The 14,422-nt window shown below is 45.5% G+C and overlaps 1 pseudogene; it reads left to right on the top strand.

Annotated features, from left to right (window-relative positions):
- Window positions 1-5,570: 5,570 nt before the first annotated feature.
- LOC149302538 (DNA-dependent metalloprotease SPRTN pseudogene) lies at window positions 5,571-6,266 on the top strand (annotated as a pseudogene).
- Window positions 6,267-14,422: the final 8,156 nt, after the last annotated feature.

The following is a 14,422-nucleotide window of genomic DNA, read 5'->3' as shown; positions in this document are numbered from 1 at the left end:
GTACGGGGGTGCTTGATTGGTATGGGGGCTGCGGCTAAACGGCAGCATTCGGATGCTGTCCTTTCTCTGATTAAACAAATTGAGTCACTTGAATTGCGGCACAAGGCCACTCTCCTCCCGACGCTTCAGCTTCAGCTTACCACTCTTCGCACTCGACTGGCAACTATGCTAGACACCCATATCAAACGGAACTTTTTGCTGACGCAGCATCTTTTTTATGAGTTTGGGGACAAGCCGGGCAAGTTGCTGGCTAGGGCTTTGAGGGCGAAAAGGGCTCAAACTTACCTAACTAGGATCCGGGACCACCATAACAAAATGCATTTCCATTCTCATAAAATTGCTGAGTGTTTCCAACTATACTATTCCTCCCTTTATAACCTTCCCCCGGAATCCCGCCCTGGCCTGGATACCCATACTGCCACCACCGACTTTTTGAACGCCCACCTTACCTGGGTTCTTGCTGCGGAGGATAGTGCGGCTTTAGAGCACCCGATAACTTTGTCCAACATTGAATTCGCGGTCAAAAATTCCCCTCCGGGCAAGAGCCCGGGCCCAGATGGCTTCACGGCCGTTTATTATAAAAAGTTCCTCCCGCTTTTAGGCCCACATTTGGTAACTCACTTCAACGCTATTGCCAGGGGTGAGCCCTTTGACCCCCAAGTGCTCGATGCCAGCATTGTCGTGCTTCCTAAGCCTGATAAAAATTTGGACCTATGTAGCAGTTATCGGCCGATCTCGTTGATCAACGTTGATGTCAAGTTGTTCGCCAAGGTCCTTGCCAACCGCCTTTGTCCCCTTCTGCCTGGCCTGATTCACCCTGACCAGGTGGGGTTTGTGCCAGGGAGGGAGGCGCGTGACAACACGATCAAGGTCATTGACTTGCTGGCGGATGCACACCACTTCGATACCCCTCTAGTTTTGGCCTCGATGGATGCCGAAAAGGCGTTTGATAGGGTCTCCTGGCCCTATCTGTTTCGGGTCCTGGAGGGTATTGGCCTGTTCCTCTTGGTGGTTGAACCCCTTGCGGCAGCGGTCCGCGCTCACCCGGATATTGCAGGGGTTGACGTATCTGGTCACTGTCATGTGATCTCCCTGTTCGCTGATGACATCCTGGTGACGCTCTCTGACCCGGGTCGCTCCCTCCCTGCGTTGCTATCGGTTCTCGACCGCTTCTTCTATATATCCAACTACAAGATTAACCTCTTGAAATCGGAGATGATGGGGTTTCGCTTAGCGCCGGAGTTGTCCCTCCGCATTCGTACCACTATGCCTTTCCGTTGGAAGGATGATTATATTAAATACCTGGGGGTTATTATACCCGCGGATCTGTCTCGGCTCCGGTCCCTCAACTTTGACCCCCTTTTGAGCTCCCTCCTTTCTGATCTCCACAAATGGGCCTTCCCCCATGTGTCCTGGTTCGGGAGGGTCAGCGTCCTCAAGATGAACGTTCTCCCCCGCTTCCTGTATCTGTTCCAAACGCTGCCTATTTTTCTCCCCCGCTCTTATTTTCGTAAATGTCATGGTGCCTTTCTCCGCTACATTTGGAGGGGCAAACCACCTAGACTTTCTTTCTCTTATCTGACGAGACCTAAGTCATTGGGGGGATGGGCCTTCATAACCTGGAGCTCTATTGGAGGGCTGCTCATCTCCGTCGTGTGGTGGAGTGGTCTGTTGGCGCGCGCCGTCTATGGGTGTCTGTGGAGGCTGCTGCGTTATCCTGCCCGATTGCCGCTCTCCCCTGGATTGCTAATCCTCAGCGCTGTATCTCTCACGCTTCACACCCCTTGATAGGCCCCACTCTGAGAGCCTTAGGACGGGGGGTCTCGTGTCCGTTCCCTCCCCCCTGTTTCCCATCTCACGTCACCCGGATTTTGCCCCGGGCCATGTGATGCGGGGCCCTACCCTCAAATCTCTGACGGAGTTGACAGGGACAGCGACTAACTCTTTTCTGTCTCTTTCTGTACCACCAGCTCAAACACTTCCTCTCCTCCACCGGGGCCCTGGGTAGGGGCACTCGTCCACCCACTGTTTTTGAACAACTATGCCTTGAAGCGCAGGAACCTCCACACCTGCTCTCTGCCTTATACGCTATCCTGCTTTCCCTGGCGGTTGTTACTAAACCCTACTATTTCAGCCTTTGGGAAAATGACCTGGGCCTTTCCTTTTCACTGGAGGATTGGGAGAAGATGCTTCTGATTGTTCACAAGGGGACCGTGTCTAGCAGGGTGCAGGAAACCCTCTTCAAAATAGTTACCCGGTGGTATAAGGTGCCCCTTGATTTACATAGGTTTCTGCCTCAAATCCCCCCGACGTGCTGGCGTTGTGATTCCCATCCGGGTTCCCTCTTTCACATCTGGTGGGATTGTCCTGCTATTAGGCCCTTTTGGGACAAGGTAGCTGAGGTTATTCGGGGGGTGTCGGACCCTACGTTTACGGCTACTCCGGCCGCTATCCTCCTCCACTATAACTCGGTCCCGTATCAGGCCTATAAGGGCTCAATTACGTTCCATTTGATCAATGCTGCGCTCACTACCCTCTCCCGTTCCTGGAAGTCCATCGTTCTTCCTTCTATATCTGCCTGGTTCCGCCGGGTTGAATTTATCTACCAGATGGAGGTCCTTTCGAGTGCCTCCAAGGGCCAGGACCATACGGTGGAGCTCAAGTGGTTCTATTGGCGTTCGTTCATATCCTCCCTGGATGGTCGTTCGGACCCCTCTCTGACCTGAATTTTTCACCACTTAATCACTACACACCTGGTCTCTGAATTGATTTGTTCTACTTTTTCCTTTCTATTCCTTTTTACCTGTCTGTTACACAAATTTACCTGCTATTGTCTGTAACTGTAACCATCTGTTATTCGGCACCTTGTTGTGATACGCTCTCAGACTGTACCTAAGCGGGCAATTGTCGCTCTCATCGTGTTGCTCTCTACCTACCTCATTTGTGCCTTACTATTGCTGTGATGCTGTGTACTGTCATGTTCTTCAATAAACGGAGAATAAAAAATAAATAAATAATAAAGTATTAAAGTAGCGCCGGCCGGCCGCATCAGCACCCAGCGGCCGTGTGCGATAGCCGCCTAGTGATGGGAGCAGCGTGAGGGGTGAAAGCTCCGCCCTCTCGCACGGACCTTTCACCCCTCACGCTGCTCCCATCATTATGCGGCCATCAGATTGCTGGAAATGTAAATCTAAATGGCCGCTGCGTGCTGATGCCGCCAGCCGGCGCTACTTTTAATACTTTATTTATTTTTAACATGGCAAGCCGATCTGGCATATTAAATAAATAAAAAAAGGATTAAAGTAGCTCTGGCCGGCGGCATCAGCACCCAGCGGCCGTTTAGATTTACATTTCCAGCAATCTGATGGCTGCCTAGTGATGATGAGACTGAGAGCAGGCTGAGGGGTGAAAGCCCCGCCCCCTCGCACTCAGGCTGCTGGGGCACCGTATGTCGGGTCAGTGACATCCTGTCATCAGAGAGAACGGCGGCCTGCAGCTACCAGAGGACAAGATGAAAAAGCCCCAAAGTGGAAGAAGTAGGTCAGTAAACTAATTTATTGTTTGAACAAACTGTATAATATTTTTTGTATTTTTTTAAAACAATTGGTATGTGTGTGTATGTAAGTGTGTCCGTGGGGGACAAAACCATAATGCTTTTTTAAATTATTATTTTTAAATGATTAAACAAACAAAAAAATCTCTGTGTCTGTATGTGTTTACAAGTTCAGCTCCCCAGTGCCACCTCTGTCCCCTTTCAGCTCCCCCATGTAATTGCTGTCCCAATTCAGCCCCCCATGTAATCTCTGTCCCCAATCAGCCCCTCCCAGTGTCACCCCTGTCCCCATTCAGCTCCCCAGTGTCACCTCTGTTCCCATTCAGCTCCCCAGTGTCACCTCTGTCCCCATTCAGGAGGCAGAGTGCTCTATAATATGCCTTTTAACCCCCTTTATGCCACTGTCTCCAGAAATGCCTTTTAACCCCCTAAATGCCAGAGTGGTGTATAGGGGTATAAGGCATTTCTGGAAGCAGAGGGGCATATAGGGGGTTAAAAGGCATATCGGGGCAGAGTGGCAAGCCTGGGGCAGATGTGCATAACTGGGGAGGGGGTGGTTGGCAAATAAAAGGAAATAAAAACAAAAAAACTAAAATGTAGCCTGAGAAGGGGGGGGAGAGCGGGGAGATGGTGTGAGAGGAGGGTAGATTGGGTTGGGGGGGCCCTTAACAGATTCTCGCACCGGGGCCCTGAGCCTTCTTGTTACGCCCCTGCCGCTGCTGGCTGGTGCTTCCGCTGGATATTTTATGATGGAAGGTTATCTCACGTCGGTGCTCCGTTATAAAAGTCACGGCGGAAGTGGAGGGCTTCACACAGATGTCCAATGGCTGCCAGAGAGGAGGATCGAGGTCCCCTGCACAGCTGCGGGGGATCTGGATCCTAGCCATGCTGCTTGCCTGCAGCAGGGTAAATGAAACAAAAAACCACCAGCCCGGCACCCAGAACTGCATGACCCAGGCGTCGGGCGATATGAAAAGCACATCCCTTGCTTCCATTTATCTTTTTGGGGGTAAATTATTATTTTTTATTGTTCTGTGTGTATCGGCAGGCATATGTAAGGGCAGTGCATATGTGTTGAGGCATTGGACTGCACTAGACCTCTGAAGGTGTGCTCTGGTATCTGGAACAACAATGGTGCAGCAGGTCCTTTCAGCCCTGTAAGTTGCATCCTCCATGGATGCATCCTGCTGCCATGTGTTCTCCAGGTACGCGATGGACCCGGCTATACATGTGATGGGAAAGAAAATGTGATTCATCAGACCAGACCACCTTCTTCTGTTGCTTCATGGCCGGTTTTTATGCTCCCATGCTCGTTGTAGGGGCTTTCAGCAATGGACAGGGGTCAGCATGGGCACCCTGGCTGATCTGCAGCTACGCATTCCCATACGCAACAAACTGCAATGCACTGTGTGTTCTGACCCCCCCCTGTGCATTAATGAGCCTTGGCTGCCCATGACCCTGTTGACACTTTTCCTGCCTTGGACCACTTTTTATAGGTACTGACCACTGCAGATTCGGAACACCACACAAGATCTGCAGTTTTGGAGATTCTCTTACCCAGTTGTCTAACCATCACAATTTAGCCCTTGTCAAAGTAGCTCAGATCCTTACCCTTGCTAATTTTTCCTGCGTCTAATACATCAACTTTGAGGACGAAATGTTCCATTCCTGCCTAATTGCGATTGAATAAGGTAAAAAAAGGCGAAGAAAGCTTTGAACAGTATGGTGGGAAAACCCTTTTCATGAAGGTCATAGATAGCAGCAAAGTTGGTTAAGTTGAAACATTAAACTTTTTGTGAGTTTTAGTGAGTTTGTGTACGTAGCTGGGTGTAAACATTTTGTAAAGGATCCTCCAGCAGCTATTGTGAGATCACCACTATGCATGGCAGTCAATAACTCACCATGACATCATAGTGTCATAAGCTTCTACTGTCATTGCATTTGCTACTTGATTATTGTGAGAGGGAGCTGCTGCGGTGATAAACTTGATTAGTTGTGGAAGCTTTTCACCAGTGCGATGGATTATATGGATCCTGAGTGCTTATCAGTTATCGATCCTGCTTGGGAGGTGCTGGACCCAAACCCCAACCTCCAGGAATTGTTCATGTCGTTTAATGGCATGTTTTTCCAGGGACAGTTGAAGGGGGTGGAAGTAAAATGGAGCCGCAGGATGATACTAAAAACCGGGATTTGTTACTACAAGGAAAATGAAGACGTGTGCACTATTTATATCAGCAAGCCACTATTGAGCCTGAGATCAAGGAGAGATCTTGTTGAGGTCCTTCTCCATGAAATGATTCATGCTTTCCTGTTTGTAACACGCCAATACAAAGATGATGGAGCCCACGGACCGGAGTTCTGCAAACACATTGAGCGCATAAATAACATCACTGGCGCCAACATTTCCATCTACCACAATTTCTATGCAGAGGTTGCTGAATGCAGAAAACACTGGTGGCTCTGTAATGGTCCCTGCAGAGCTTGGGGGCCAAAGTTTGGCTTCATAATGTGGGCAATAAATCGGGCACCTTCTGCTCGGGAACGTTGGTGGTCACACCATCAGCTTACCTGTGGGGGGACTTTTATTAAAGTGAATGGGCCTGAAAACTACATTCAAAAAGGGAAGAAGAGGAGTTTCAGTTCACCAACCGTCACCCCAAATGACAACAGTGGCCATGAACTGCCTAGCAAGAGGGCCAGAATAGACAAATAATTCATTGATATGTTATAACATCTATACATACTGATCAGCACATGGTTCTTGTGCTACTTTGTTACTTGGAGTTCTACTAGTTCCTGATTGTATTATATACCAATTAAATTGTTTAAAACCCAAGTGAACATTTCTATTGAATTCCTTACTATACATATATATAAGTGCATAATTTTTGATAGACAGGCATCTTTTGGGCTACATTCATCCCCACCAAACATTCTCAGCGCTAAAGAACGATGAACAGGCGGTATTGGGTCAATTAAGGTCCAAAAGTGGGACCCTTGGGAAGTATGATTTATGTGATACGTTATTTGGCATTAACCATTACATTTCCAAAATTGCACAACATTTTATTTTCAGTTCTGCAAGCGAAAAAAACTATCTGACAAAATTACATGTAGCTGCTGAAGCGAGTTGGGTGGTAACGGGTTGCTCGGTAGTGGCTGAAGAGAATTAAATTAATAAATAACTTGGCAGACATCGTATGGCTTTCAGTACGTTGGACAAACACGTCAATCAATAACCTACTTTATAATAACGTAAGAATTTCCCATCATACGATTAATTTAAGATGTGTTTGGAGTTGCCATTGAGTCTCCACATACCTCTAAATCATTCTGGATCCTAAATAGAATATTAAATAGTCTCCGGACCCGGCTTCTTAGTAACTCTTATAAAGCTTTAGTTAAGTCATTAAGTTTCTTGTAGCTTTCCCTTCCTGCCTACCAGGCATGAGATGGTAACCTCCGGGAAGACTTTTCTTTTCTCTTTTGTTGGCTGAATTGCATTTTAGGTATGTATTTCGCTAAAAGACATGTTTGTTTTTGAGGTTTTTTTTAATTGCATGATTGTATGTAAAATCCTTGAATCTTCAATAAAGAAATTAAGTTGGAATAAAAAGGTTTAGACAATGTAGATGCTGATGTGTTTGGAGAGGATTATTCATTTTGTTTAGTTGCGTGGATGCCAGAGCCGGCCTTAAGTGTTCTGGCGCCCTGTGCGGACTACTCCTCTGGCGCCCCCTTCTGACTACCTCCCCCCTCTGCCCCTTCTCACTATCCCTACCCCCTTGAGAAATGCGTTTTTTGTTTTTATTTCCTTTTATTTACCAACCTGCCCCCCATTTATGCACATCTGCACCAGGCTTGCCAATCTGCCCCCCAGATATGACCTATACCCCTTTATATGCCCTCAGAAATGCCTTATACCCCCTATATGCCACTCTGTCCCCCCAGAAATGCCTTATACCCACCTATATGCCAAACTGTCCCCTAGACTTACCAGTGCATCCCAAGACTTGTCCCTTTGTGCTCCAGACTCTCTGGTGTCTAGTGGGGGCAGCCAGTGAACGTCTGACATGGCATTAAACAAATGCGATCGCTTTCTTCGCTCAAACGTTGTTGCAGTAATGCCTTGATATCTAGGCATTCAGCAACACCGAGATCGCCATCAGGGCCCGTGTGGCATATCCCCAGGGCATCAATGGGCATAGACAAAAAAATAGCGCACTTCCAAATTGTGGCCTTTTACCTCCCAAACAACCTGACAATATACCCCCTATATACCACCCTGGCCCCCAGATTTGCCTTATACCCCCATATGCCACTCTGACCCCCCAGATATGCCTTATACCCCCTATATGTCACTCTGCCCCTATATATGCCACGAACCCCAGATATCCCTTATACACTCTATATGCCTTAAACCCCCTATATGCCACTCCAAAAATATTAGAATTATGAGCAAGTGCTGTATCTTCCCAAAAATCATGACATGGAAAGAGTTTGTTTTTTTTAAATGGTTTGATGGGGTCAATTGAAGTGGCCAAGTCCAAAGATGTCTCAAATAGGGCATATACACAGACTGACCAAAATGAAGTAAAAAGAGCAGTGGCATATACCAGGAGCTATAAATTCACACCTGAAGTACAATTTATGTGAAAAAAGATAAAAAAAAAAAACTACCACAAACTTTGACAAAGACTGTTGGTAGAATCTTGTGCACGGAAAGGGTTACAATACCAGCATTTTAATTACCCTGAGTAAAAGATTTTTCCAATATTTTTTTTTTCAGCAGATGTTAGCCAGCATAACAGCCCTCCTCATACAGAGCCCATCATCCTGGGGACTTCAACTCATTCATAATCGATTAGTTGGCCTATTATTTTTTAGATTTAACGGATAAAAAACAATATGTAAATTTTTGGTTTATTTTAAATAAAGCTATATTTTAAAGGTACAAGAACCCAAACACAATATTTCTTAAACTAGGTTTTAATATCTAAAAAAGTTTTTACTAGTAAATATTAATTCACATTTAATAAAAACTGATCGAGAAAAATGAATTTCTTGTTTTTCTTTCATTTTGCCAACCTGCCCCCCAGTTATGCACATCTGACCCCAGGCTTGCCACTCTGCCCCCCAGATATTCCTTATACCCCCTAATATGCCCCTCTGTCCCCCAGATATGCCTTATACCCCCTATATGCCACTCTGTCCCCCAGATATACCTTACACCCCCTATATGCCACTCTGTCCCCCAGATATGCCTTACACCCCCTATATGTCACTCTGCCCCATACATGCATTATAACCACCCAGATATGCCTTAAACCCTCTATATGCCACTCTGCCCTTAGATATGCCTTATGACCCCTCAATATGCCTTACACCCCCTGGATACCTTATACCCCCCATTATGCCACTTTGACCCCAGATATGCTTTATGACCACCCTATATGCCACTCTGTCCCCAGATATGCCTTATACCACTTATATGTCACTCCGCCCCATATATGTCTTATGACCCCCAGATATGCTACATCCCCTAGATTTGCCTTATACCCCCTATATCCCTAAAACCCCCTATATGCCCTATAATTCAGACCTCAGCTTCCGTGCTCCCTAACCACTACATGGTTGATGCAGAGCGTGGGGATATGATGTCACCCTGGCGCTCTGCATCAATAGCCGGGGCATAGGGATGAGGGGGCACTAAAGCAAAGGCCTGGAGTGACAGACCTCATGCTCCCATGACAGCTTGGAAGAAAGAAGATGCAGGATCATTGAAGATGATGGAAGATGAGAAAGGTAAAAGATGGGAAGAAAGGGTTTTAAGGACTGTGTATATGTGTATATAGATAGATAGTATGTAGATAGTGAGAAGGGGGGAGAGGGGTAGATAGTAAGAAAAAGGGGGGCGTATATAGTGAGAAAAGGGAGGAGAGGTAACTAGAGAGGAAGGGAATAGTAAGAATACTGAAATAAAGAGTGAGAACGAGTGAGAGAATAAACTATTGTGTGAATGAATTGTGCGAAGTGTGAATTAGTGAGCGACTGTAAAGGTGTTTGTGTGTATCATAGATATATAACAGATTTGTAGAAAGGCAAATGTGACGGTTCCTAGAGTCACCCTACCTAGGCTTCGGGGGCGTTTGTGAGCGAGACCGGGAATTTCGCACCGACCGCCTGGAACTATTTCTGGACTTGTCATCGCTAGCAGTCGGTGGACATTTCACTTACGCCGCTTTCAATTTCTCCTACTGGGATCAGGTCGCTATTTTCACTGTATCATCTTTACATCCCTGGGAGTCTATCCTGGAATTAGCGGAGGGCTGAGTACAGTTAACTCCGAAGGCCAGTGGTAGCTAGGACTGTTTCCTATGGAACAGTTTGCGGCTACCACCTCGTGTGCGGTCCGCTGGTTCTTCCACTCGGTGGTCCCGGGACTTTGCTGGACTCTAGGACGTTGCTATTTTCACGGATTGTGAAGGGGCAGTGTATGTGCTTATGCGTGTTTATGGGCAGGCATATCTAACTGCAGTATATGCGTATATGCGTGTATGTGTGTTAATGGGCAGATGTATGTGTGGAAAGGCAGTGTGTATGTGTAAATGTGTGTTTATGGACAGGTGTTTGAGGACAATGTAAATAAAATTACTTCTGTAAAAAACTATAGCTGGGGGGCACAATTTTCCATTCTTGCCTCGGGCGCAAAAAGATGCTAGCTACAGCTCTGTACATCTCACAGAATAATCAGGCCCTTCATATTTCATAAGTAGTGTCAGGGAATGTAATGAAACTTCTGCAAACTTAGTAAATACACACAAGTGAGTGGGGGAACATACGTGTTCAGATAGTACAGCATCTCCCCCTGCTGGCACTGGTATAAACTGCAGCAGTGTATTTTAATGCAGATGCATTCACCTTTTAAATCTATATTGCATACATAAATCCAGTTTATACCCCACTCATCAATATTAAGTATGCATTCTGATTGTGACAGAACTGAGGGCACTGGAATAAAAAGCGTCATAGTGCCAGTAAAGTGTCATCCCTAGTGGGGTGCAGAGCATAGGTGCAAACTTTTGTGGGGCCCCCCCAATGGGGACAACATCATGTAACGACCATGAGGGCACTGTTTCTTCAAGATGACTTCCCATCCAGGTTTTAAAAAGCCATTAATAACTGAGATGCAGAGAGCAATCCATATATACACATTGTACTAATACCGCCCCATGGGTCACTGAGAACACAAAGTATGGCCTGAGTCACGTGTGTGTGTGTGTGTGTGTGTGTGTGTGTGTGTGTGTGTGTGTGTGTGTGTGTGTGTGTGTGTGTGTGTGTGTGTGTGTGTGTGTGTGTGTGTGTGTGTGTGTGTGTGTGTGTGTGTGTGTGTGTGTGTGTGTGTGTGTGTGTGTGTATATATATATATATATATATATATATATATATATATATATATATATATATATATATATAGTGGTCCAAGCGACACTTGAGTAGCACTGCTGTGGGTAAAGGCCCACAAGCCAGGGCAGCCCAGAGTACAAACTCATCCATTCCCCTTTTATCAGCACCAGGACAGACAGAGAACAAACACTGCTACAGTTTTATTATATAGAATCCATCTGGAGTGTACGCTTCTGCAGGCACATTCTTCTAGGCATCTTCTGGGGAAAAAACACATCACATATTCCAACTAAGCGAACAGGTCAGATTAAAACTGGTGGAGAGTTTGTATTGCTTTTAGGTGTTTCCAACCGATATAAAATATCTTGCAGCTTGTTGTGCTCTAGCAGCCTGTAAACACTATTCTTGCTGCTTCGAGAGACGCCATATTGTTAATGAAGCTTACATAGGTGGTAGTGCATCTGCCTGTGAGTTTTATAGTAACCGCTACATGACGCAAGTCAGAGCTGATGGGAGGTAGAGTATATTAATCCTAATATCAACATTTTAAACACATTCCACAGAGTTGTCTAGTTTCTGTGTTTATAAAACAAAACAAGATATGTGCGTGTCTAGAACATTTCCATTCTCCACGGGCTACTGCTCTAAAATAAAAGGACAAGAAGTGCTAAAAATACCGAAAAGCATGCAAAACATAAGCTGCTATTACTCCAAACTGTAGGCGCTTCAGCTCCAGTGAACTAAAAGTCCCAGCCTTGAACAGAAAGGGAGAGCCTTGTAATTGTAATTTTTTGCACAGGGAAGGGCCTATACATAATTCTACACGGACAATTACATTTTTGTGACAACTTCATTAACAGCATGCTGGCCAGATCCAGTAAATTGCGAGCCTCCATAAATTGGACTTGTTTGTCCAGCACGTCCCAAATATGCTTGATTGGATCAAGATCTGGGGAATTCGGGGGCCAGGTCAGCACGTTGAACTTGTTGTGTTCCCCAAACCATCCCTGAACCATTTTTGCTTTGTGGCATGGTGCATTATCCTGCTGAAAGAGGCCAATGCCATCAGAGAATACTTTGCCCAAAGTGTATACATGGCCTGCAGCAATGCTCAGGCGGTACGTGTCAAAGTAACAAACACATAAGCGGCAGGACCCAAGGTTTCCCTACAAAACATTGCCCAGAGCATCACACTGTCTCCGCCGGCTTGGCTTCTTCCCATAGTGCATCCTGATGCCATGTGTTATCCAGGTAATGTAAAAGGAAACATGATTCATCAGACCCAGCCACCTTCTTACATTTCTCAGTAGTCCAATTGTTAGGCTCACGTGCCCATTGTAGGTGCTTTCACCAGTGGTCAGGGGCTACGCAGCCCCCATATGTAACAATAGAACCAGAATTAACTTTTTCTAGCAAATTGAGCTACAATAGCTCATCTGTTGGATTTTGCATTAGCGAGCCTTGGCCACCCATGACCTGTCGCCGTTTCACTGCTTTTCGTTCCTTAGAACACTTTTGACCTCTGCAGACCAGGAACACCAAACAAGAGCTGCCGTTTTGGGCATGCTCTGACCCATCATAATTTGGCCCTTGTCAAAGTCACTCAGATCCTTAATCTTGCCCATTTTTTCTGATTCTTACACATCAACTTCGAGGACGAAATGTTCAATAGCTTAACACAAATAGCTAATCAGCCAATCACACGGCAGCAAATCAATGCATTTAGGCATGTAGACATGGTCAAAATCAAACCAAGGATCAGAACAGGGAAGAAAGGGGATTTCAGGGACTCTGAACGTGACATGGTTGTTGGTGCTAGACAGGCTGGTCCGAGTATTTCAAAAACTGCCGATCTCATGCACAACCATCTCTAGGGCTTAGAGAATGGTCCAAAAAAGAAAATATCCAGAGAGGCAGTTGCGTGGATGAAAATGCCTTGCTAATATCAGAGGAGAATGGGCAGACTGGTTTGAGATGACAGAAAGGTAACTCAAATAACCACTCGTTATCCCTTGATGTTGTATGAGCAAGGGATCATACATGTGTACATCTGCTGACATGGTGTATACGATCCAGTGAATGTGAAGCCCTGTGCCCTGCACTCTACAACTGTGGGATTCCCAATTGATACCTCAGAGTGTGAGCTGCAGTAAAGGTAGGGCTTTTTTTGCACGAGGTAAGAGGGGGTGAAGGACAGAGGCAAAACTGTGAGCTGCATGGATGACGAGAGAGTGTGTACATGTGTAAGTAAATGTGTGCTTCTTAGTGTGTCAGCAGTGAGCCTAAGGTGGTGCAAGGGAAAGGAGGGAGATAGTATGTATGAGTTCGCATGTTTGTTAGTTTTGAGGGAGGCGAGTGAAATACTGCACCCAGGTGTCGCTAAACTCAAGCTTACCCCTTCCCTAGTCATTGAATCACCCCCTTGACTCTTAGCAAAAGCTACATGTCATTAACCCTGTTTGTGGTTGGTATGGGCTCAGCAGAAAATCCACCAAATGGTCAAAGGGAGATGTAATCCTAAGAAATGATACATGACTTTTTCTTCAGGGAGTAACCCTACCACCAATAGCAAAAAATACTTTGAACTGTGCCCTCTTTGAAGTCAGTCATTGGGTCATCAGCAGATATATATATATAATTATATGCATTAAATAAAAAAAAATCTAAATACCTAATACAGACACAGAACTTTCTATCTATGCAACATTATCCAATCTAGGTTTGTTACCTAAAAGTAATCACTGACAGACATTTTTTTTTATGTAAAAATTATAAAAGCATTCTATTTTAGAAGAGCCCATTTTGCTGCACACATGGTACCGTACTATTACTATTAAATTACAATCAAGTTACAGTACACCTCTAAATTTAGGACCTATTGCTTTAATTAGCATCCCGAACCGGTGTCATTTTAGAAATGGTATTGCTACATAAAAAAAAAATCTACACTTTAGTGCACAGACAGAATGGGGCCTTCTCTATAGAGGTGTGCATGTTCGATGATTTTCTATATAACAATGTACAATCTTGTGTCCATATTTTCCAAAACTTCTCTCCACTTAGACATTAACATATTCATTTGCCCTATAATAAAATATACTTTACCTCCGCTGTGTACTTCTAGTCTATAAGCATATTTACATATTATATCCCCACATTTTGATATCACACAATGTACATAAAAGCATGGGGGCGTCCATGTGTCCGGGAGGTATGCATTACTGAACCCAGAAGGGAAAGGGGCAAAGGCCATGTGCCTAGGGGCCCTGGAGGTCTTCATCAGACACTGCCTGAAAGCAGCAATTATGGACAATGTGTGTTGCTGCAGAACACCTAAGCATAGAGGAGCGCTGAGCAACGGGTAGCGCTCCAGATCAGCTGTGCTTGGCTCATGGGCAGTTAAGAGCCACATACTAATGGTGTCATGGCTAGTTTATTGCTTCACAATATGAAAGTAGAAGA

The sequence above is a fragment of the Sceloporus occidentalis genome, unplaced genomic scaffold (assembly GCF_023333645.1).
Source record: "Sceloporus occidentalis isolate IW3139 unplaced genomic scaffold, rSceOcc1.0.p SCAF_18, whole genome shotgun sequence".
In the NCBI taxonomy this organism is placed as follows: domain Eukaryota; kingdom Metazoa; phylum Chordata; class Lepidosauria; order Squamata; family Phrynosomatidae; genus Sceloporus; species Sceloporus occidentalis.
Note: the sequence above shows the minus strand (reverse complement) of the source record. Positions and strands in the feature narration are given on the sequence as shown.